This window comes from Diabrotica virgifera, chromosome 1 (assembly GCF_917563875.1).
Source record: "Diabrotica virgifera virgifera chromosome 1, PGI_DIABVI_V3a".
Lineage (NCBI taxonomy): Eukaryota > Metazoa > Arthropoda > Insecta > Coleoptera > Chrysomelidae > Diabrotica > Diabrotica virgifera.
The window spans coordinates 91,285,286-91,307,544 of NC_065443.1; the positions used below are offsets into that span (position 1 = coordinate 91,285,286).

Below are 22,259 nucleotides of genomic sequence, written 5' to 3' on the forward strand. Positions count from 1 at the left end.
TACATCTTAAAGTAATCAATTTACTTTTATTTAATACCTATCTACATGCACGTACCTTCAAACTATCCCTTAGATTTTAAAGAATACCAACAAATTCCAAATTCCATCTATGAAAATGAACTAATGCCACGCCATCTTGTCAAACACTGAGATTAAATCACAAATATAGTGAATAATGGTTATACTGCGCAATTCTTTTGTGGAAGAAAATTTCTTTGCATGTAACATTTCGGCATTAATGATAACGTTTTTATTTAATAACCACAGTTACTAAAGAGGGTATTTCTGAAGAATTATTTCTTGTGGTTTAAAATATTTATTTGATTGCAAGAAAATTTCTTGTTCACAAATATAAATATGGATTAACTTATAATATTTCTTATACTGCAAAATATTTGTAGTTTTCATTTTAAGAAACAAAAACTTTAGGATAAGAAAATTAAAATGTAACCATTAATGCATTTCTTAGTATTGAAGAAATTATCTGCAAGCAATTATTAAGTTGTGTTTAAAAAACTCGTTTCTTTATATGTGTGAAGCGGTATGTTTAAGTTAATAATATATGATATGGTAACTTTTAAGATAGATAGCTCAAAGAAATCAGTGTGTGTGTGTTCACAAAGAGGGGATGGCATTAGATAAACTTTTTGCCACAGATATTTGAAAATTGAAGATTGAAGATGTCATATTAAATTTTTATTTTAGAATCTTTAAGAAATTGTGTGATAATATCATTAATAGTTTTGGTATTGAAGCTTAGTAGATGTGAAATATTCAGCGGTAAACTTACATTCCGCTCCTGAAGTCTAGCAATTAGTGCTTTCGTATGGTTTTTATTAAGTTCACAATTAAAGATTATATGATTTAAATCTGCAGTAGAGTAGTTATCACATGAACAGAGAGAGTTGATACGCATTCCTATTTTAGCTAAATGTGCAGGAAAATTGCCATGGTTTAATCTTAAGCGACTTAGGGATGTGGAATAAAACCGAGTAACGTGATAATCAAATATGTGTGGGATATTTTGCGGAAGTTGTGGGTATATGTAAGTGTATGGATTCCTCGAAGTTTGTACAAACTTAAGCCAAATAGTTTCCCATTTCTTTCTTAATTTTTTATGCAATTCTGGAATGTAATCGCTGGAGATTGTTAAATCTACTATTTCATTTAAAGTTGCCGAATTCTTTGCCATTTCATCCACTATCTCATTTTCTTTGATTCCAGCATGTCCTTTTACCCAGATAAAGACCAAGTCACTACTCTTATTTTTAAATCGAGCGATTGTCTTTCTAATATGGCATAACAACTCATTGTTGTGTTTTTTGGTTATTGGTTGTGATATTGCCTCAAGAGCAGATAAAGAATCTGATAGTATAACCGTGTCTCCAAAGTTCTGTTCAACCGCGTAAGTTAGGGCTCTTTCAATAGCATAAAGTTCGGCAGTGAAGATAGATGTACATTTAGGTAGTCTAAAAGAATTACCACTTTTTATATTAGAAACATAATAAGCACTACCTACACTATTACATGTTTTCGAACCATCTGTATAGATGTATTTATAATTAGAAAATTCAGATAAGATTAATTTTATAATTTTATTGTTTTGGCATGGTAGGTTTCTATATGTAGGTTTTATGATCTTTGGAAAGATTGCGATTTCCTCAATAGAAAGGTTATATATGGGTAATATTTGTTTAGTGTTAATGCTAAAGTTGTTAGTTTCTAGATAAGCATCTGTAAGAGGGGGAGAAGTTTTAATTCTCCAATAAGAATTTGTTAAGTTATATTCAGTGAGACTGTTAATTTTACTTAATAATTTATGTGAGTCTAAAGTCCTGGTCTTTAATAGAAACTTATTAGACAAGAATTCTCTTCTAAGGTTTAGAGGAGGTTCCTGCGCTTCTGCTAGAATTGCAGCACATGGCGTTGACTTAAACGCACTAATACATATACGTATTGCCTTATACTGAATATGATCGATTTTTGATAAATTAGATTTTGACGATGAACCATATAAAAAGCATCCATAATCAATGATTGACCGAATATACGATTTATAGAACATTAATGCTATCTTTGGGTCGGCACCCCATCTAGCTTTACATATGCAACGAAGCATGTTTAAACCTTTTTCGCATTTGTTGATAATGTGATTCACATGGAGTGTCCAGGTTAGTTTTTTGTCCAAAACCACGCCCAGATACTTATGGTGAGAGGATACATTAATATCAACATTACTTAAATTTATACTGGTAGGGGAACTTAACCTATGTCTAGTGAAAAAGGTGATGCTAGATTTTTCAGGGGATAACGTGAAATTAAAAGCCATAGACCATCTTTAAGAAATCAGTGTTTTAGGAGAAAAGAAATTGTTCTCTCGGCGTAGATAATAATGAAAAACTTATAGTTAAGTTCCATGAAAATTTTATAAGATTTTCATTGAAATAAAACTCAAAAACACAACATTTGTAAAAAAATTAAACTCATGAATTATACATTGTCCATTTTTTTTTCGTGGTCATTGTGGAAATATATTCAACACGAAGAAACCGGTGACAACACGAGGCCTATTCGACCTCGTAGTGCTCAAATGGGTAAAAATCTTACTTTATGGCGGTATGGAGTCAAATTAACCTTTTACATTTTTTTACAATAATTGGACTAGAGTACTTTATAAGGATTTAAACGGTACCAATAACATTAAAATTCGTTCAAAAATAAACATTTTACAGCATTAGCAGGTGGGGACGTTTTAAAAAAATTTCATCCTCCAAATAAAAAGTTTTATAAGCGTTCCGTCAAATAAACCGTTCCCGCAGGTAACGTGTTTTTAGTGCTAAAGTCAAACTTATCACAATAATATCAACCGTATAAATTGCATTGTCTAAATACTCGAGGACAAGGTCATAACGATTATTCAAAATCACAAACACCAATTTGGATTTTTCCCACATACCAACCTTAAAAACTGTATCTGTATCTTTTGAGATAAGGAAAGATAACTACTAAGATAAAATTTAAGCATCAACAAAAATTTAGAATGAGTTTAGTTGTTTGTCTAAGTCATCAATGTCAGCGAATTATTCATTAAGTTTGAACAATTTTATCAAAATATAGGTAACATCTAATAGTGATTGTAGTAGTTTTCCAGTAAGTACAGTACATTTATACAAGTTATAATAATGTCACACTCTTCGTCATATTCCAATCAAGTAACAAGGATTCACTGAATCATTACGAAACCAAAAATCCACTTCTGAAATCGTTGTCAAAATACAAAACATTAACAAGTTAAACAAATTTTGTTTCTGTTACTTGCTAAAATTTTTTTCTAACATAATTTAATTTTATCTGACTCATTCATATTGACAATGATTCAGATATATGTAATTAGGTATACATTTTAAAGTAGATAACTTAAAATAATTATATTGTCCATATTTTTGAGTTGCATTGCTGGGAAGGTTTTATTGGATAATAGTTCATGTATTTGTCATATTACATAAAATCAATGTATGATGATTTTATAATAATATGTATTTTATTGTAAAACATGTATCATCGATATAATAGTGTTATTTTATTTTAAATAATTTCCTCTTTTAGGATTTTTCAGTGGGATCTGCTTATCCATATTAACCCTCGTAAAGCGGTGCGGGGTGCAGCTGCACCCCAGGCCTCGTTTTTCTCACCCATCTTTTTTATTTTTTTTTATTTTTGTCTATTTTTTATACGCATTAAATTCAATTCTAAACGCATTCCACCCATTACAGCATTTAAAACACTTTGCGTTTACGTGCTTTTTTTGGAAAAATGACTGTAGGGTGCAAATGATGAAAATTTCATATCTTGAATTGGACGTTTTTGATGTTCCACCTGGAGCTAACAGAGCTCCTGGACAAGGTCGGTGTTACTTATATCAGAGAAAAAATACCGAAAGTCCCGGCATAACTGTATTGCGTATAAAAACTTTGTGTTGCTCATTCTGTGAAAAATTCCATGTGTTTTTCTTGCAACGATAAAAATTTTTTTAAGAAGAAATGAGTAATTTGTTTGTACAATTATGTTTCCTAGTATAATAAACAAGTCCTAATCATCTTTCAAATCAATTTCCCCGACGTTCACATATAAAAAAATGGTTATACAGATGGGGTGCAAATGCACCCCGCACCGTTGTTTACGTAATAATTTAAGCACCGCCTTGCGAGGGTTAAAATAAAAACTGAATAAAACGAAAATACCATTATTAATAAGTCAATAACATATCGAGCATTTATCATTTATGATTTAAATAACATAAAATCAGAGTTTGCTGTTAATATTCAGTGTAAACCTTTCATGTAAACCTGTATCATGTCGGGATAGTATCGTGAGGGTTTTCCTGGTTTTTACTGTTTTTTTTACTATGGAACCATTAGCAGGAAAATTTTTCTTTTATCGTTGCATGTGGTTATTTTTTTTCAATTCAAATAACATGCTATGACGCGATACTGGCGGGTGTTTTTGCTAATGCTGATTTCATGTAAACGAATGAGCTAACTACCTTACAATAAAGAAGTCCCAGAAGGGAAACTCAAAAGTATTGACAGTCGTTTCCCCTATCATTAAGTTAAATAAAATTAAATTATTGGGAGATTTATTCAACCAGTAACAATTTTTTTTTAATTTATTAATGTTTTGTATTCTAATAACCATTTCAGAAGTGGAAATAAAAACGTTTAGTAAACTTATTTTAAAGTAAAAGTTTGACTTATTCCTAACCAAAATAATAAAATATAGTTCTCTAATAAGTTGAGTGCGTTTAAAGAACTACTCAAGATGAAAGAACAGATGATCAGTTGTGTTTTTAATTATTTTTTATAAATATTTCAGAAACAATATTGCCATATTAACTACTTTTGTTGTATGTCTTCTATTAGTCATCTTTATCACCATACAGATAAAGTCCTTAGGGCCTCGTTCTTCTCAACATTCTTTAGACATTCCTGGAAAGGTTTTCTAATTAGGAGCACCATGTATCCACCTTAATTTTGGTCTGTACAGTTATCTCTTTCCCACAAGTTGCGCTGTTGAAATTCGTTTTAACGTGCTTTCTCTTTGGAAGCGCAGGCCATTATGGAGTTCAGACAAATAATCCCGGACAAAAAATCCCCACAATTTATCTCTGGACAAAAAATCCCCAGACAAATATTCCCGGACAAATAATCTCGGACAAATAATCCCCACAAATAATCCCCGGACAAATAATACCCGGGCAAAAAATCCTCAAGAAATATTTGCTGCCGAATAAAATTTTCCCGTGAATGCAATCGACGCAAATCTTTTTCAGCCTTAGTGCATGTGAGATTAGCGTCATCAAACTGCTTTTTCGTACTTCCGGGCCTAAAGTGACAACTTCACTCCCTTGTGACAGGTACTAAAGTGTCACATTTAATCCCTCCGGGATTAAATATTGACGAAACTCCCGGAACGATTAAATCACAAACAAACGAATTTAAGGGATATTTTATTGAAAAATATAATTAATTAGAATGGTAATTAACGTTAATATTCAAATTAATATTGTGACAGTAATTTACTTATATCAATATCTTCTCTAATGTTAATAACCGATTTCAGCATTGAGTAATGTGCCCAGAGAGTTGAGGCACAAACCGCTTTTGATTTATCATCGAAGTAGACTAACAGCGCATTTTCAGTAGGTTGTCTCACATTTTTTAAGCGGCACCACTTTTTAAAAGCATCGTACTGCTGCTCGTATAGTTTTCTAGATTTCGGTGGTAACAATTCTTCACCTACTTCGGCTGCTCTTTTATCAATATCAGATACACCTTCTTCACTCATGATACCAATAATTATCAATAACAATGTTTCTTTACAATGACACTAGTAATGACAATGTTTCTAAATTATAACTGTCACAACGCAATGTTACTATGGTAACTTATTTTAAAGACAGTTTATTAAATGAGTTGAAGAGAGAAAAAACTGATTGAAATTATTGAAATAATTAATAAAATCATACCGGAAGTACGAAAAGTATCGTATATACCTTGCGACTGAAGTACATTTAATCCTTCAGGTAAATTATGGCCCTCCCTGCGGTCGGGCCATAAACTTTACCTTCAGGATTAAATGTACTACTTCAGTCCCGCGGTATATAATGTACTATTCGGCAGTAAAATAATGACTAGCCATTAAGATTAAGCATGAATTGTAATTTCAATTACCAAATTTCGAATTCCAATTCCAACTCCATGCCGAAAACTTCACATTTTACATGACAAAAGGTGTGATTTTTTCAAAAATTATAGAAGATATGGGAAATATGCTAAGGCTTGGGAATTATGTTAAAAATATTCGCTTAAATCATTTGCTCACTCTACTTTGAATAATTCTGTTCAAAAAATTAACTATTTGTGATGATAACTGCTGGTCATGAAAACGAAAATCTTGATTGTAAAGGAAAAATCCCTGTTCTTTTTTGTGAAAACGTCAAAAATATTTAGTTATAATCAACATCAATGGCGTTATAACTCCTCGAGAGTCTTTGCCGCGTTTACTATTGCCTTTCATGTTTGTCGATTCTGTGCCACTATTTTCCATTGTCTGACTCTCATTTTCTTCTCTGATTGCATCTTTCCACCTTTTTCTATCCATTCTAAAGACCTTCTCCCATCTAGCTACATATGGTTTGATTTTTGGATAAATTTTTCGCATGACATATTCTGAGTCCAGGTTAAACAACAGCGGGGACAACGGATCCCTGTCTGAGTCCGGATTTTACGAAGACAGCATTTGATGTTTCCCCCTGTTCTAACTTGTGCAAAGGAGTCAGTTACACACATTTGCCTTACCTCATCCAGTTAGTTTCTTGGGTAACTGCGCCCAACTCGACCATTGAATTTCATAGTGTTTGACGACGATTAATTGAATCATAAGCTTATTTGAAAACTATAAAGATCTGATGCACTTCTTGATTATACTCCCAATCCTTTTAAGCATTTTTCTAATGAATAGTAAATATTTGATCAGCAGTCGATCTTTCATGCCTAAAATTACACTGGTACCCACCAAATATGGGTACGAATAACTATAAGAAAAGAATGCAACTTCATGATAAGGAAAGAAGACATACGTGAATGCAAGGACTGCAAGATAATAGTTGGTGAGACAGTAAGCCAACAATATAAAGCTGCTTGTTCTGGACATCGAAGTGAAAAGCGAAACTAAACAAAAATATCGGAGAGGACCACAAAATATCAAGTGGTGGCTGCTAAAAGATGAGAAAGAAGGTCTCTTCAGCAGAAGTATAGTAGAAAAAATATGTTGGAACATGGAAGCTCTAATATCATTTGGAGAAAAATGGCCAGTAGTATTAGAGATACTGCTATTGAAATACTTGAGAAAACGTCAGGAAAAAAGTTTGAGGATAAAGAGACTTGGTGGTGGTCAAACGAAGTACAAGGAAAAATAAAAGAGAAGAGAAAATTATATAAAAATGGCAAGAAACCAGATCCGACACAGATCTTCAAAACTATATGGTGGCGAAAAAGGAAGCGAAAGTAGCAGTAGCAAAAGCCAAAGCAGAAGCGTATTCAAACCTATACAATCAACTTGATACCAGGGAAGGCGAAACGAAGATATACAAAATAGCCAAACAGAGAGCAAAGAAAGCAAAAGATTTTAATCAGATTAGATGTATCCGAGATGGAAATAATAAAATACTGGTTCACGAAAGGGATGTCAAAAAGAGATGGAGAAAGTACTTTGACAGCTTATTAAATGAAAACTTTGACATACAGCCTGGAGAGTCCACGGAGACAGTAGCAGCAATGGTCACCAAAAGAACAAACTAGGAAGTGGCTTAAGCGATTCAAAAAATAAAGAAAGGAAAAGCGGTAGGACCAGATGATATTCCTGGGGAAGTATGAAGAACATTGAGAGAGACAGGAACAAGGTGGCTAGCAGGTCTATTTAATAGAATTATGGAAGTTGAACAAATGCCAGACAAATGGAGAAGCAGTATACTAGTACCTGTCTATAAAAAAGGGAGATATACAACAATGTACAAACTACAGGGCTATAAAACTGTTTAACCATCAATTATAAAACCACAGATGCAATTTTCATTATAAGGCAGTTGATGGAAAAATACAGGAGTAAAGAAACAAACGCTCACATATGGTATTCATTGATCTTAAAAAAGCATATGATAGAGTTCCTCGAGAGATCCTGTGGTGGGTACTCAGTAAGAAAGGAGTCACTGACGAATATGTAAAGATTGTGAGGGATATGTATGAGGGAGTAACGACTAGTGTTAGGACAGGTGTGGGAGAGACTGATAAGTCTCATGTGAAAGTAGGATTGCACCAAGGCTCTGTGCTTAGTCCGTATTTATTCTCATTAGTTTTGGACAAGATAACAGCGAAACTACAGGGTAACATTCCATGGTGCTTAGTGTATGCTGATGATGTCGTGTTAGTAGGAAATAGTGAAAGAGACTTAGAACAAAAACTGGAACAGTGGAGGCAAGCTCTGGAGGAAAAAGGTTTAAAACTTAGAAGGACAAAAACAGAGTATTTAGAATGTTCATTTAAAGATGGAGTTACTACAAATAAAATGGTATCTTTGGATGGTGAACTGATTGTAAAAAACAATAATTTTAAGTACCTGGGATCTTAATTACAGAGTAATGGAGAAATATATGGAGATGCATGCAGTAGTATTAGGGCTGGATGGATGAAATGGAAAGAAGCGAGTGGTGTGTTGTTTGACAGAAAAATTCCAATGAATCTGAAGGAAAAATTATATAAAACATCCATAAGACCGGCTATGATGTACGGCACTGAATGTTGGGCAGTGAAGAAGAAAGAGGAACAACGAATGCATGTGGCGGAAATGATAATGCTTAGATGGATGAGTGGAGTGAAAAAGAAGGATACAATTAGAAATGAGTACATTAGAGGAAGTCTAGGTGTGGCACCAATTGATGCCAAAATGAGAGAGCATAGGTTAAGATGGTTTGGTCATGTTCAACGTCGAGACGTTAATCACCCAAATAGGAAAAATAGCTGAAGTTCAGATTCCTGGAAGGAGTAGGAGAGGAAGACCAAAGAAGACCTGGGGGAGACGATAAGGCAGGACATGTTGGTAAAGGGGATTAACATTGATATGACCCAAGATAGAATTCTGTGCAGAAATGCAATTAGGGAAGCCGACCCCGCATAAGGATAAGGCAAAGGCAAGAAAAGAAAGTTGTAATACTTGGGCCACGTTATGAGGCAAAATAAATATAGAGTACTACAGCTAATCATTCTAGGGAAAATAGACAGCAAAACGGGTCCAGGGAGGAGGGGACACTCGTGACGCCGGAATTGCGGCAATGGTTCAGATTGTCATCCGCCGAACTATTCCGATCTGCGTAACAAAGTCAGAATAGCCATGTTAATTGCCAATGTTCGGGACGGACAAGGCACATGAAGAAGTTTCAAGAGAACTTAAATTTTATAATTTAATTTATAAAGTAATTATTGGTTTATACAGATTTGAAAACAAATTTTCAATAAATTTTCCCTAAATCTAATATTTCGTTCCCACAAAAACACGCAATTTTTTAATGAACTTTGCGAATTCTTTATATAATAAAATGGTATTTACAGAAATCCACGTTCTGTTGTTTAGCAAACAAATTTTTTATTTGTACTTGACTCTTGTAAATTTTTCACAAGAATTTAAAAGATATTTGATACATTATTATTACTTCTTTTACTTTTGTGTCGAAATAATATTAAATAACACGAAAGAATTCGCAATTTTATGTTGTGAGTTCATTCAGGCAAAATATCTTAAAAAGAATTCTAAAAATTTCTATTCAGATTGTTCCATTTTGGAGAAACTCGTCTCTAATACTTCAATTCGTGTTTTTGGAAATAGTCTGGGCAGATTATCGAAAATCGGGCCTTTTTTGTAAAAGTTATTTACCAGCTATTTTATTGCTGGAATCGAATTTTAAGATTGCATATACTATATACACTGCGCGTCAGAGAAAACGGGCACCCCGAAAAATGGGTCATTTTTGATGTCTCGTATCTCCTAAACCTATTTTCCGATTTAAGAATTTTTTGAAGTATTTTGTAACCTTATTCTTTGGCAATATTGCTGTAATAAAATTGTTGCTAAACAGGTAAATTTTCATTGTACACCGGGTGTACAAATAAAACTATGTTTTTTTCTTAAAGTTCGCAATACCCTGTGGAATATTCTAGCATTTATAAATACTGAAATTAAAACTACGGAAAGACGACAACTACTAACGCAAAACAAACGCCATACTCAAGAATACATAGAACTTAATAAAACAATTAGAAAAGAACTAAAACGCGACTTACAAAAATGGAACGAGAACTTAATAGAGCGAGTCATTGAAAACAACAGAGGCTTAAAATGTCTAAGACCCGCATTGGGTGTTCAAAAAATCATTAAAATTAAAGACGCCAATAGTAAGGAAGAGAAGGACAAATATAAAATAACAAAAATAGTCGAAGACTTCTACAAAAGCTTGTACAGTTCGCAAAGCCAGCCTAATGAATCAACAAAGGAGAACGTCAAAAGAAAAATAAAAAACGTGGGATCAGAAGTACTACCAAATATAAAGGGATTCGAAATAGAAAGAGCTTTAAAAGAACTAAAAAATAATAAAGCTCCAGGACAGGACGGTATAATTGCCGAGCTCTTAAAAACAAGCAAGACAGTAACAATCCCTATACTAACAGAGCTATTTAATAAATGTCTCCATAATAGCAAGATCCCTAAAGACTGGAACGAAAGTCTAGTAATACTTTTACACAAAAAAGGGGACAAATGTGACCTACAGAATTATAGACCGATATCGTTGCTCAGTCAAGTATACAAACTATTCATGAGAATTATTAACAACCGGTTGACCTACAAAATGGACAATTACCAACCAGTGGAACAGGCTGGCTTCCGCAAAGGATATAGTACATCAGACCATCTGCTGACAATGAGAACATTGATAGAGAAGGCAAATGAATACCAACTACCCGTATTTCTTGCCTTCGTAGACTATGAAAAGGCGTTTGATAGTATCGAGATGTGGGCCATAGAACAAGCTCTTAATAATTGTAGAATAGATTCGAGATATAGACAACTAATACATAATATATATGAAAATGCAACTATGATAGTACAACTAGACGAAAATACAAATCCCATCCCTATTAAGAGAGGCGTGAGACAAGGAGACGTAATATCGCCAAAGCTTTTCAACCTAGCACTAGAAGACGTCTTCAAAACGACAAATTGGTCAACCTATGGCATTAACGTTAATGGCAAGAAGCTAAATCACCTCAGATTCGCTGACGACATTGTGATTATAGCGAGCACATTCGAGGAACTGCAAATTATGATAGAGGAACTCGCAGGCAGCTCCCAATACGTCGGTCTAAAAATGAACATGAAGAAAACAAAAATAATGACAAACACAGATGACCCCAGACGCATAACTATAAATGGCAGTGAGATAGAAAAAGTCCAGGAATATATCTACCTAGGCCAAATCCTGAAACTTGACAAAGAAAACCAAAGTGCGGAAATTAATAGGAGAGCAAGACTAGCATGGGCAGGATTTGGAAAACTTGGTTGGATACTTAAGAACCGCAAAATACCTCAATATTTGAGGACCAAAGTGTTCAACCAGTGCATCCTTCCTATCATGATATATGGGTGTCAAACCTGGACCCTAACCAAGGCAAATATGAATAAACTAGCTACAACAGAAAGAGCTATGGAAAGAGCAATGTTAGGTATACGACTGTCAGATAAAAAGAGGAGCGACTGGATAAGATCAAAAACAAAAGTCGAGGACATAACAACAAAAGTTGCCAAACTTAAATGGAGCTTTGCAGGCCACACTGTTAGACAAAAAGACCAACGTTGGAATGCCACGATACAACATTGGAGACCTTACCAAAGTAAACGACCGAGAGGAAGACCACAGATGAGATGGGTTGATGATATTAAAAGAGTAGCCGGAACGAATTGGAAATATGTTGCTCAGGATAGAGACCGATGGAAGGAGTTGGGAGAGGCCTATGTCCAAACGTGGACGATAGAAGGCTAAGAAGAAGAAGAAGAAATTAAAACTAAACTATAGCCTCAGATTTTAATAACATTCTGTTTTTTTTTTATTTATTCGCTTATGTTGGATAATATAAAAGTTAGGTTTTTTAACAACTAGCCATGTTCTTCATCAGCACAGGGTATTTCTGAATAAGTGCGACAAACTTTAAGGGATAATTCTGCAATAAAAAGTAATGGCAGTTTGCTTTATAATCGTATGTCCGCAAATGCTTCGTTTCGGAGATACAAGATGTTGAATTTTTTTTTACAAACTGACGACTTATTTATTGCTTTAAAACCGGTTGAGATACGCAAATAAAATTTGGTGAGTTTTACGACGTACTTATTGCACATTTTTGGACATACAATTAAGAATTTTATATTCACAATTGGCGTGCGTACGTTTAATAATATCGGTCATATTACCCGTATGCGCGCCAATGGTGAATATAAAATTCTTAGTTGCATGTCAAAAAATGCGCGATAACTATCTCTTAAATCATACCAAATTTCATTTGCACGTCTCAACCGGTTTTAGGACAATAAATAAATCGTCAGTTTGTAAGGAAAAATTCAACATCCCGTATCTCGGAAACAAACCATTTGTGGACGTAGGTTTATCATGCAAACGGTCATTACTTTTTCCTGCAGAATTACACTTTAAACTTTATCGCACTTATTTAGAAACACTCTGTACTGATGAAGAACATGGCCAGTTGTTAAAGTACCTAACTTTTGTATTATCCAACATAAGTGAATGAATGAACTAAAAAGATTAGAGCAGAAAAAAAGAGCAAACCAGATAGACGTCAGTCATTTATGTAACCTGGACGTAAAGGAGGAACTGCAAAGATGTATTAATAATAATTTGAAAATACTTCATGAAAGAGAAACATCTCAGCCAACGAACAACATAGATAAAAAATGGCAAAACGGCAAAAAAAACGCAAAAGAAAACCAAAAATAAAGCAAAGATAGATGACTGATAAAATCCTTCTTCTCATGGACAATCGGAGAATAATGAAAGGAAAAAACGGACAAAGGTATAAACAAATAGAGAAGGAAATCAAAAAAGAAATCAGAATAGCAAAGGAAGATTTTATAAAAGAAAATGTGAAGAAATAGAGCAATTGCAGGCAAAACATGATATTTTTAATGTACATAAAAAAGTGAAAGAACTTGCAGGTACACAAAAACGTAAGCAGCCAAATATTATGTATAATGTCAACGGAAACATAATAACAGAACTAGAAGAACAGTTGAAGACATGGAAAAACTATGTTGAAGAACTCTTTGCAGATGATAGAAAACAATCTGAACTAAGTAATATACAAGGAGACGAAGGTCCAGAAATAACGGAAGAGGAAGTAATGTACGCACTAAAAAGAATGAAAAACGGTAAAGCCCCAGGTCCAGCTGAAATACCAATGGAAATCCTTAAACTGATAGAAGAAGACTCGATCAACATTTTAGTTGAACTTTTCAATATCATTTATACATCAGGAAAAATACCACAAGAATGGCTTTTATCTACCTTTGTTATTATACCAAAAAAGATGAATGCCAAACAATGTAGTGATTACCGTACAATCAGTTTGATGAGCCATGTACTGAAAATATTCCTGAAAATTATACACACTAGCACTAAAGTACACAGAAAACTGGAAATTAACATCAATGATACCCAGTTTGGATTCCGAAATGGACTCGGAACAAGAGAGGCGTTGTTTGCACTGAACGTTATGTCTCAAAGATGTCTTGACATAAATCAATATGTATTCATGTGTTTCATAGATTATAACAAGGCCTTTGATAAAGTGCGGCATGATCATCTAATCAGACTCCTGGCAGAAAAGAATTTAGATAAACGAGACTTACGACTAATAGCAAATATGTACTACAATCAGAAAGCAATAGTGAGAGTAGAGAATAATACCACCGAAGAAATTGAAATAAAGCGAGGTGTGAGACAAGGGTGTATACTGTCACCAACCCTGTTTAATCTCTATTCCGAAGACGTAATGAACAGAACACTCTCTGAGCAATCCATAGGTATTAAAATAAATGGTGTTAGATTAAACAATCTGAGATTGGCCGACGACACAGTTCTGATCGCAGAAACACTTGAAGAGCTACAGATATTGGTGAATAAGATAGCAGACTGCAGCGAAGAATATGGACTATCTTTGAACACAAACAAAACTAAATTTATGGTAATATCGAAATCAACACGAAATGTCCAAAATTTATATTTACACAATGAAAGTATCGATCGAGTTAGCAAATACAAATATTTAGGCACTTTAATAAATTAAGACAATGATAGCTTAGAAGAAATCAAAATAAGAATAGAAAAAGCCAGATCCATATTCACTAAAATGAAAAGAGTGTTCTGTGGAAGAGATTTGAACTTTGAAATGAAACTTCGCCTGATGAGATGTTACGTACTTTCTGTGCTGTTCTACGGAATGGAGTCATGGACGCTGAAAAAAATTGATACCAAAAAATTAGAGGCATTTGAACTGTGGATGTATCGCAGAATCTTGAGAATATCATGGACGGAGAGAGTCACAAACGTCGAGGTCTTAAGAAGAATGAATAAAGAAAAGGAAGTCATATTTACGATCAAAAAACGAAAACTGCAATACTTGGGACGCATTAAAACAGGCGAAAAATATAAACTGCTTCGAATAATTACGCAGGGGAAGATAGCAGGAAAAAAGTCCATAGCAAGAAGTCGAAACTCCTGGCTTAAGAATTTTCGGGAATGGTATAGCTGTAGCAACAAAGAATTGTTTCGGTCAGCATTTTCGAAAATACGTATAGCCCTGATGATCGCCAACTTTCGGAACGAAGATAGCACTTGAAGAAAAAGAAGTAAATGAATAAAAAAACATAATTTTAAAAAAACCTAACGCTATAGTTGGGTTTTAATTTCAGTATTTAACGAATCCTAGAATATTCCACAGGGTGTTGCGAACTTTGAGAAAAAAAAACACAGTTTGATTCGTACACCCGGTATACAATGAAAATTGTCGTTATTGTAGCGACTGTAAATTTTTAATTAACAATTCAATTGTTGCTAAACTGTTACTTCAAATTCCATCGGCTTCTGGAATTATAATCTAGCAAGCAAGCAAGCAATTTGATTAAACCCGACCTGTGGGAGATGTCCACCCTATCGAAAAAGTACATTCGGGTGTAACAATTCATTGGGGCGAGGTGTTTTGACCCGAGTGTAAAACAGGGATCACCCCACCTCGCTCCAATGCCCCAGGCCATCCCTTTCCCCCCCATAGCACGCTGATGCGCGATGGGGGCACAACTATCGTAGCCAAATGCTCTTCACAATGGAACCCTGGGTAATAAGATTCCATTGTGGTGCCCTAATCGAATGCAAAAACTAGGCCCAGCGTGATGCGCTCTATGCCTTTATCCTCTTATTTACTTATCCGCGGGAACTAAAATTGCTTGGTTGCTTGGGGCCCAAGCCATTGCACCAGGCCCAACCGGGCTCGGTACAATGGCTCGGAGCCCAAGATCTTTTTGGGTTTTTTTGTTTTTTGTGTGATTTTTTTGTTGGCTTACGCCTTTTTTGTTATTTTTTTTTTTTTGTGTTTTTTTGTTTGGCTTGCGCCTTTTCCTCTAATTTTCTACTGGTTTACTTACCTGATCGTGATGTTGGACCTACGCTTGGGTTTCGTGTTTTCTTCGGCACTTGGAGTTTCGAGCTACGAACTGACTACTATCACTTTTACTTTATTTTTCACTTTATCGCTTTAGTTCACTATTTGTTGTTTAGGACGTCTGTGCTTCCATCGGTGGAACGCGTCATACCCTAGCATCTCTCGCAGTATGTGGCTTGGGTGGTGCTCCAGATCCGCGAATTTGACCCTTGCCTTGTCTGTCATCACTTCGGTGACTCTCACCTGTTGCAGTTCTCTAAACAGGAATCGTTCTGCTACGTATCTTGGGACTCTGGCTGCTTCTCTTAGGCTGTTGTTATGGACTGCTTGTATCTTCTTTTTGTGGGTTTTACATACTTGTCCCCATGCGAGAGATGCGTATGTTAATACCGGTAATATTATGCTGTTTATTAGTCTTAACCTTGTTTTTAGTCTTAATTTACTTTTTCTGCCTGTGAGTCCTCTTAATGTTGCTCTCGCGAAGTTGGCCTTCTGGACTGTGGCTTCTACGTGTTTTTGGAAGGTTAATCCTTTGTCCATGATAACTCCTAGGTATTTTGCTTCATTTTTCCACTCGATGGGGGTGTCCTGTACCGTTAGCTGTTCTTCTGGCTGTTGTCTTCCCTTCTTGTATAGTACCGCTTGCGTCTTTTCTGAGTTGATGGCTATCTTCCATTTTATGCTCCATTCCTCGATGTCTTCTAGCGCTGTTTGCAGGTTGGTCATTGCTATGTCTACATTTCTGTGTTTGGCCGCTATCGCTGTATCATCGGCGTAGAGGCTCATAAGGGTTCCTGGTGTTCTAGGTACATCGGCGGTGTATATTGTGTACAGCAGAGGTGACAGGACCGCTCCCTGGGGTACTCCAGCTTCCGGGCTTCCGAGGTCGGACAGGACTTGTCCTATCCGAACCCTGAAGCACCGGTCGCCTAAGTACGACGAGATTAGCCTCGTCATCGCTCCGCTGTACCCATAATCCCGCATTTTGTATAATAGCCCCTTGTGCCATACTCTGTCGAAAGCCTTGCTTACGTCCAGGAATGCTGCTCCAGTGTACTGCTTGTCGTTGAATCCAGCTGCTATGTACTCAGTTAGTCTGAGTACTTGTAGCTCGCTGGAATGCTCTGCCCTGAATCCAAATTGAGCTTCTGGGATTATATCTAATCTGGTTGTTTCCGCTTTCAGTCTGCTGAGAATGATTCTTTCCACTATCTTGCTGATCGCTGGAAGTAAGCTGATTGGCCTGTAGTTCTGCGGGAATGTGTGGTTCTTGCCAGGCTTTGGGATCATGATGACATGGGCCTCTTTCCATCTGTTTGGGAATATTTTATATCTTAATATCGCGTTCACTATATTTGTAAAGTACACTATGGCTCTCCTGGGCAAATACTTTAGGGCTCTATTTGTTATTTTGTCTAGACCAGGCGCTTTTCTCGGTGAACAGTTTCTAATATGTTCGTTAATTTCTTCCGGTGATGTTGGTGGAATGATGTCTTCTGGGTCTTCTGGTCTTTCTTCTTGTTCTTCGACTTCTTCCAGGAAGTCTGCGTCTTCGTCTTGGTGGAAATTTAACCTGCATTCTCTTTCGAGCGTGGACCTCATCACCTCTGCTTTTTCCTCAATTTTATATACCATGCCGTTTTCTCCATGGAGTGGTGGGATGGGTTTTCTGTCGCTTCTCATCATTTTCTGGAGCTTCCAAACATTTTTCATGTTTGAGTCTAGTTCTTCCATCTCTTGTACGTAGTTGTCCCATTTTTCGCTGCGGTGGTGTTGCAGAGCCGTTTTGACCTCTCTGTTTAGTGTATTTGCCCAGGTTTTGTCTACTCGGTTTCTTGTTCTTCTGGCTATTTGCTTCGCTCTATTTTTTTCCCTTATCAGGTCTTGTATTTCTTGTGGTATGTCTTTGAACCTTCCCGTGTGGATCTCGACTTCTTCCTCTGTTGTGCTGTTTCTGATTGCTTCTTGGATGATGTTTTCTAGTTCTAGGACTTTTTCTTCTATTTGTTGCGGGTCATTTATAACTGGCACTATATTTATTCCTTCACTCACTAATCTTTTATAATTTGTCCACTTTATTTTCTTTTTTATTCTTTTCGGCGGGTTTGTTTCTTCCCATGTTCCTATTTCCAGTAGAATGGGGTTGTGATCTGTTGTACCTTCGTTCAGCGTGATTAGTTCTGCTTGTAGTCCTAGGTTTTTGGCCACAACGATGTCGATATGGGTGGGAAGTCCATTTCCTGGGAAGTGTGTTGGTTCTTCTGGGCCCATTGCCAGTGTATCTTCGTTATTTTCTATGTAGCTATTTAGTAGTCGTCCGTTTCTGTTCGTAGCTCTATCGTTCCAGTTGGGGGATCTTGCATTTAGGTCTCCTATTATTATGGATGTCTCAGCGATGTTTAGGAACGCATCGAGGTCGTCGTCCATTAGTGGGTCTTGCGGTCTTACATAGGCTGATGTTATTCTGACTGCGCCTTGCCTCATTTTCACTTCTATTGTTGTTGCCTCCATGTTTACCAGTGGTGGGGTCGTGAATCTGGTGTGTTTGATTCCCTTCTTGATTAGGATGGCCGTTCCTCCTGATCTTCTTGTGAGGTCGTTCCTATATACATCGTACCCAGGGAACTTTAGACTGAAGTTGTTTGAATTATAATCTATACAAAAGGGACCTTTACATTACCAAGTTATTTAATGATTGATTAACAATTACTTATCTAAAAGTTTAGTTGAAAATTAAAGATTTTGTTGGAGAACCCCGCTTTTTCCGGGGAAAGTTTTCGTCGAAGTAAATCGGAAAAACACGTCTCTATGCAGAATTTAATTGCGGTGAATTTTTATTTGAGTGTTTTTGGTTTAAAGTTAAAATCTTTGGAGTTATAGAGCAAAAATTGAAGAAAACACGATTTTCGGGCGCCATTTTGTTTATAAAAAAGTAGCACACTATCTGCGGACTTTGCATACCTATATTATTAATATATACAATCATAAGATTCGATTCGAGCAATAAAATTGCTGGTAAATAACTTTTCCCAAAAATGGCATATTCTCCGATAATCAGCCCAGACTATTAGAACTCTTCTTGCGCTTCTTTATCATCTTTATTCGTATCACCATCCATGATTTTTAGTTGGTACACATTTGCTTGTAATTGTTCTTTGTTTTAAAATCATCATCATCCAACCAATTTACGCCCACTGCTGGACATTGGTCTCCCCCAGTTGTTTCGGCACTTCACGGTTTTGTGCTAATTGTTGCCAGTTTTTACTAATCCGCCTGATATCATCTGCCCATCGTGTGGGCGGCCTTCCTCTACTGCGTTTATGTTCTCTTGGTCTCCATTCCATTAGCTTTCGTGTCCATCTTGAATCCTTCAGCCTGGCGACGTGTCCTGTCTAGTTCCATTTGAGTTTAGTGATACGTTCTATAACATCTGCGATACCGGTTCTTTGTCTGAGATCTCCATTTCTTATTTTATCCTGTAGGGTTACGCCCAGCATGGATCTTTTCATACGACTTTGAGCAACCCTCATTTTCGACGCTGTTGCGTTGGTTAGTCAGTCTCTGCTCCATATTTCATTACCGGTCGCACACATTGACCAAACACTAAACTAATCGGTATACTTTTCCTAAATTATACCCAATCAAGAATTAATCTTCTTTTTATTTCGCATGTTTGGTTATCTCTGCCAATTCTAATTTTATGACCTAAGTAATTGTACTTTTCCACTAGTTCTACTCCTTATTCACGTTAAATCAGCTCTCCGCTAGGAATTAGGTTAGTCATAAATTAAGTTTTAGTAAAGTTAATTTTCAGGCCTATTTTCCAGCAGATAGCGTCTAACTCATTTAGCATTTCCGTTACTTCTCATATGTCATCAGTTATAAGGATTATGTCCACTTTATCTCAACTTTTTTACATTCATTATGATCCCTCTATTGTCCCAGTTGAGCATCTTAAAGGAATATTCCAGAACAGTTATGAATGGTTTTGAGGAGAGTGTGTCGCCTTGTCCTACACCGCGTTCTATGCTTATTTGTTTGGTTTTATCATGTTACATATCATGTATCTTAACACTCATTGTTACATCTTTATAAATATTATAGATGAGTGCATATAACGATAGTCAATGTGGTATTCATTTGGAGCTTTTATAATTCTATCCACCTCTATCATCAGAGCCGTGCGGTACATCTTTTCAATATAATGCAATTCTTTGAAATGCCGCCCCTTAATAGTTATTTATGATATAAGTGTTCAAAGTACAATTTTAAGGCACGCATGTGAAAGTTTGCAGAATGAGCGAAGCGAATTCTGCAATTCACATGAGTGCCTTAAAAATGTACTTTTTGACACGTATATCATACAATATTTTTTCTACAAACCTCTTCTATATCAACAATTATAATTTATTCATTCTCAAATACAGGACAATCAGCCCTATTCTGTAACTTTTAACAAATCGAATAGAAATGACCAAGTCGAATCGTAATTACCCAAAATCGGAATGTTTGATATCTATCGCGTCATTTTTGTGTTTGGATTGGTATTCTGTATCTCATATCGTAATCGAAATCTCTGACTTTTATTTCACGCGGTTCTGAGGAGGCGGCAACCGCGCATTAACCAGTGTTCTGTGACCTGGTTGTTACTCGAAATATGCCACCGTTGCCATATCCTCAATGTTTTCATACTTTCTTCATACTATCCTCAAGTTTTGAAAAGTAAATAAAATATTAGTGTAAATACTGGATGCAAAAAGCTCAAAAGAGAATAAATGGTTTTAAATTAGAGTTAATTAAAATTGATATAAAAAAGAAGATAAACTGATAAATAAAAAGATAAGTGAAAGTAAATATAAGAAGTATAAATGCTTTTAACGCTCGGTTTTATAATCAGTTAAAGTGGACTTTAAATTTTAAGTTGGTACCTTTATCAATGCAATTCATACGGGTAAATGTCAACTTTAAAGTGAACTTTAGTTAATGTTCACTTTAAGTTGATTATGAAACCGGGCGTTTTAAATCAAAGATATTTAAGTTGATGTTATTAGGTTTGTTTCAACATGAACTTTTGGACGGTCCAAAAACCGTCACGAAACTACTTGTACCGTTTGTTGTGCGCATGTTCGTAATTGTGTCGCCCAGTTATCGTCCGATGACGGTAATTTGGAAACTGATGTTGGAACGGTTACCTGACTCATAACTGATTTATCTGTCAATATGTATATTGTTGTTGGTATATCCAATGATAAAAACCAAAGACGTATGCCGTAGATATATTAATTATTATGTGACACATGACGGAAGCTCGAAACAAATGACAATCAATGAAAAACTTATGAAAAAAAAATGATTACTGAAATGGTCATCACGAAACTGTCACTACAAGATCACAATTCTTGTTGGAACAGTGGGAAGGACGATCCGATGACGATCATATTTTGTTGGAACGGATTTTGTTTAAATAAATTATTTAAAATTGATATTACTAATAATATGCAATCTTTAAGATTCGACTCCAGCTGAAATAACTGAAACAACTTTTCCCAAAAATGGCAACTTTTCTATAATTTGTTCAGACTATGAGCGTTGACTGATAAATATACAAGTAGGTATACTAGTATAATATACAAATATATATATTTATCAATCAATGCATAAGAAGTCTATTGTATGCTATTCTCGTAAATTATACCATTGATTGAAATTGTACAAGAAATAAAAGCAAAAACAGTATGGCAACACTGCGAGTGGCAAACATTCAGATGTCACATAGCAAATAAATAAGGTTAGGTTCTACAACATGTCTAAATTAAATATATAATTATCTAAACAAATAAAACCACAGACTAAAAATGAAGCAGCTAAAAAAAGGTAGAAATACTATAAATAATTATAAATAAGTAGTAATCAATTATTTTTATATATAAAATATAAACGCCAAAACAAAACAAAATGCGCTTGCGTCAACCACAATTCCGATAATTGAAATTTCACCTCGACAGGGTAAATGCTGTCGAAGTGATTTCTATTCACTATTACGATTGTAGAGATTCCGAAGTAGTTATGGAATACGGATTTGGACTATTTCTATTCGACTTAGCCACTTCTATTCGATTTTACTGACTTCTATCATCGAAATGAGTTACAGAATAGGCTGTATTACCTACAAAAACTTTTACTTAAACTTGAATGACATTCAATTTTTATATTTTTCTTGACATTACATCAAAACTGCCTATAATTTCAATACCAATACTTTAGTTTTTTTCTACAAACGTGTTAAAAATGCAATAATACAGTTTAAATTAAATTTTAAAAAACCTTCTAAACCACATTTTTCAAATTGCGCAAGTCGTACTATGAATATTAATGTTAATAAATGAAACATAAATATTTTGGCGTTTCACAATTTGACAATTCACTTTT

The 22,259-nt window shown here is 35.2% G+C and overlaps 1 protein-coding gene across 1 annotated transcript in view; it reads left to right on the forward strand.

The window, feature by feature from the left end:
* The first annotated feature begins 3,005 nt into the window (after positions 1-3,005).
* LOC114333101 (uncharacterized) overlaps positions 3,006-22,259 on the forward strand; it is a 28,902-nt gene continuing 9,648 nt past the window's right edge. Inside the window, exon 1 of the mRNA XM_028282932.2 lies at positions 3,006-3,150. The gene's annotated coding sequence lies outside the window, so the exon portion shown is untranslated. The remainder of the gene's footprint in view (positions 3,151-22,259) is intronic.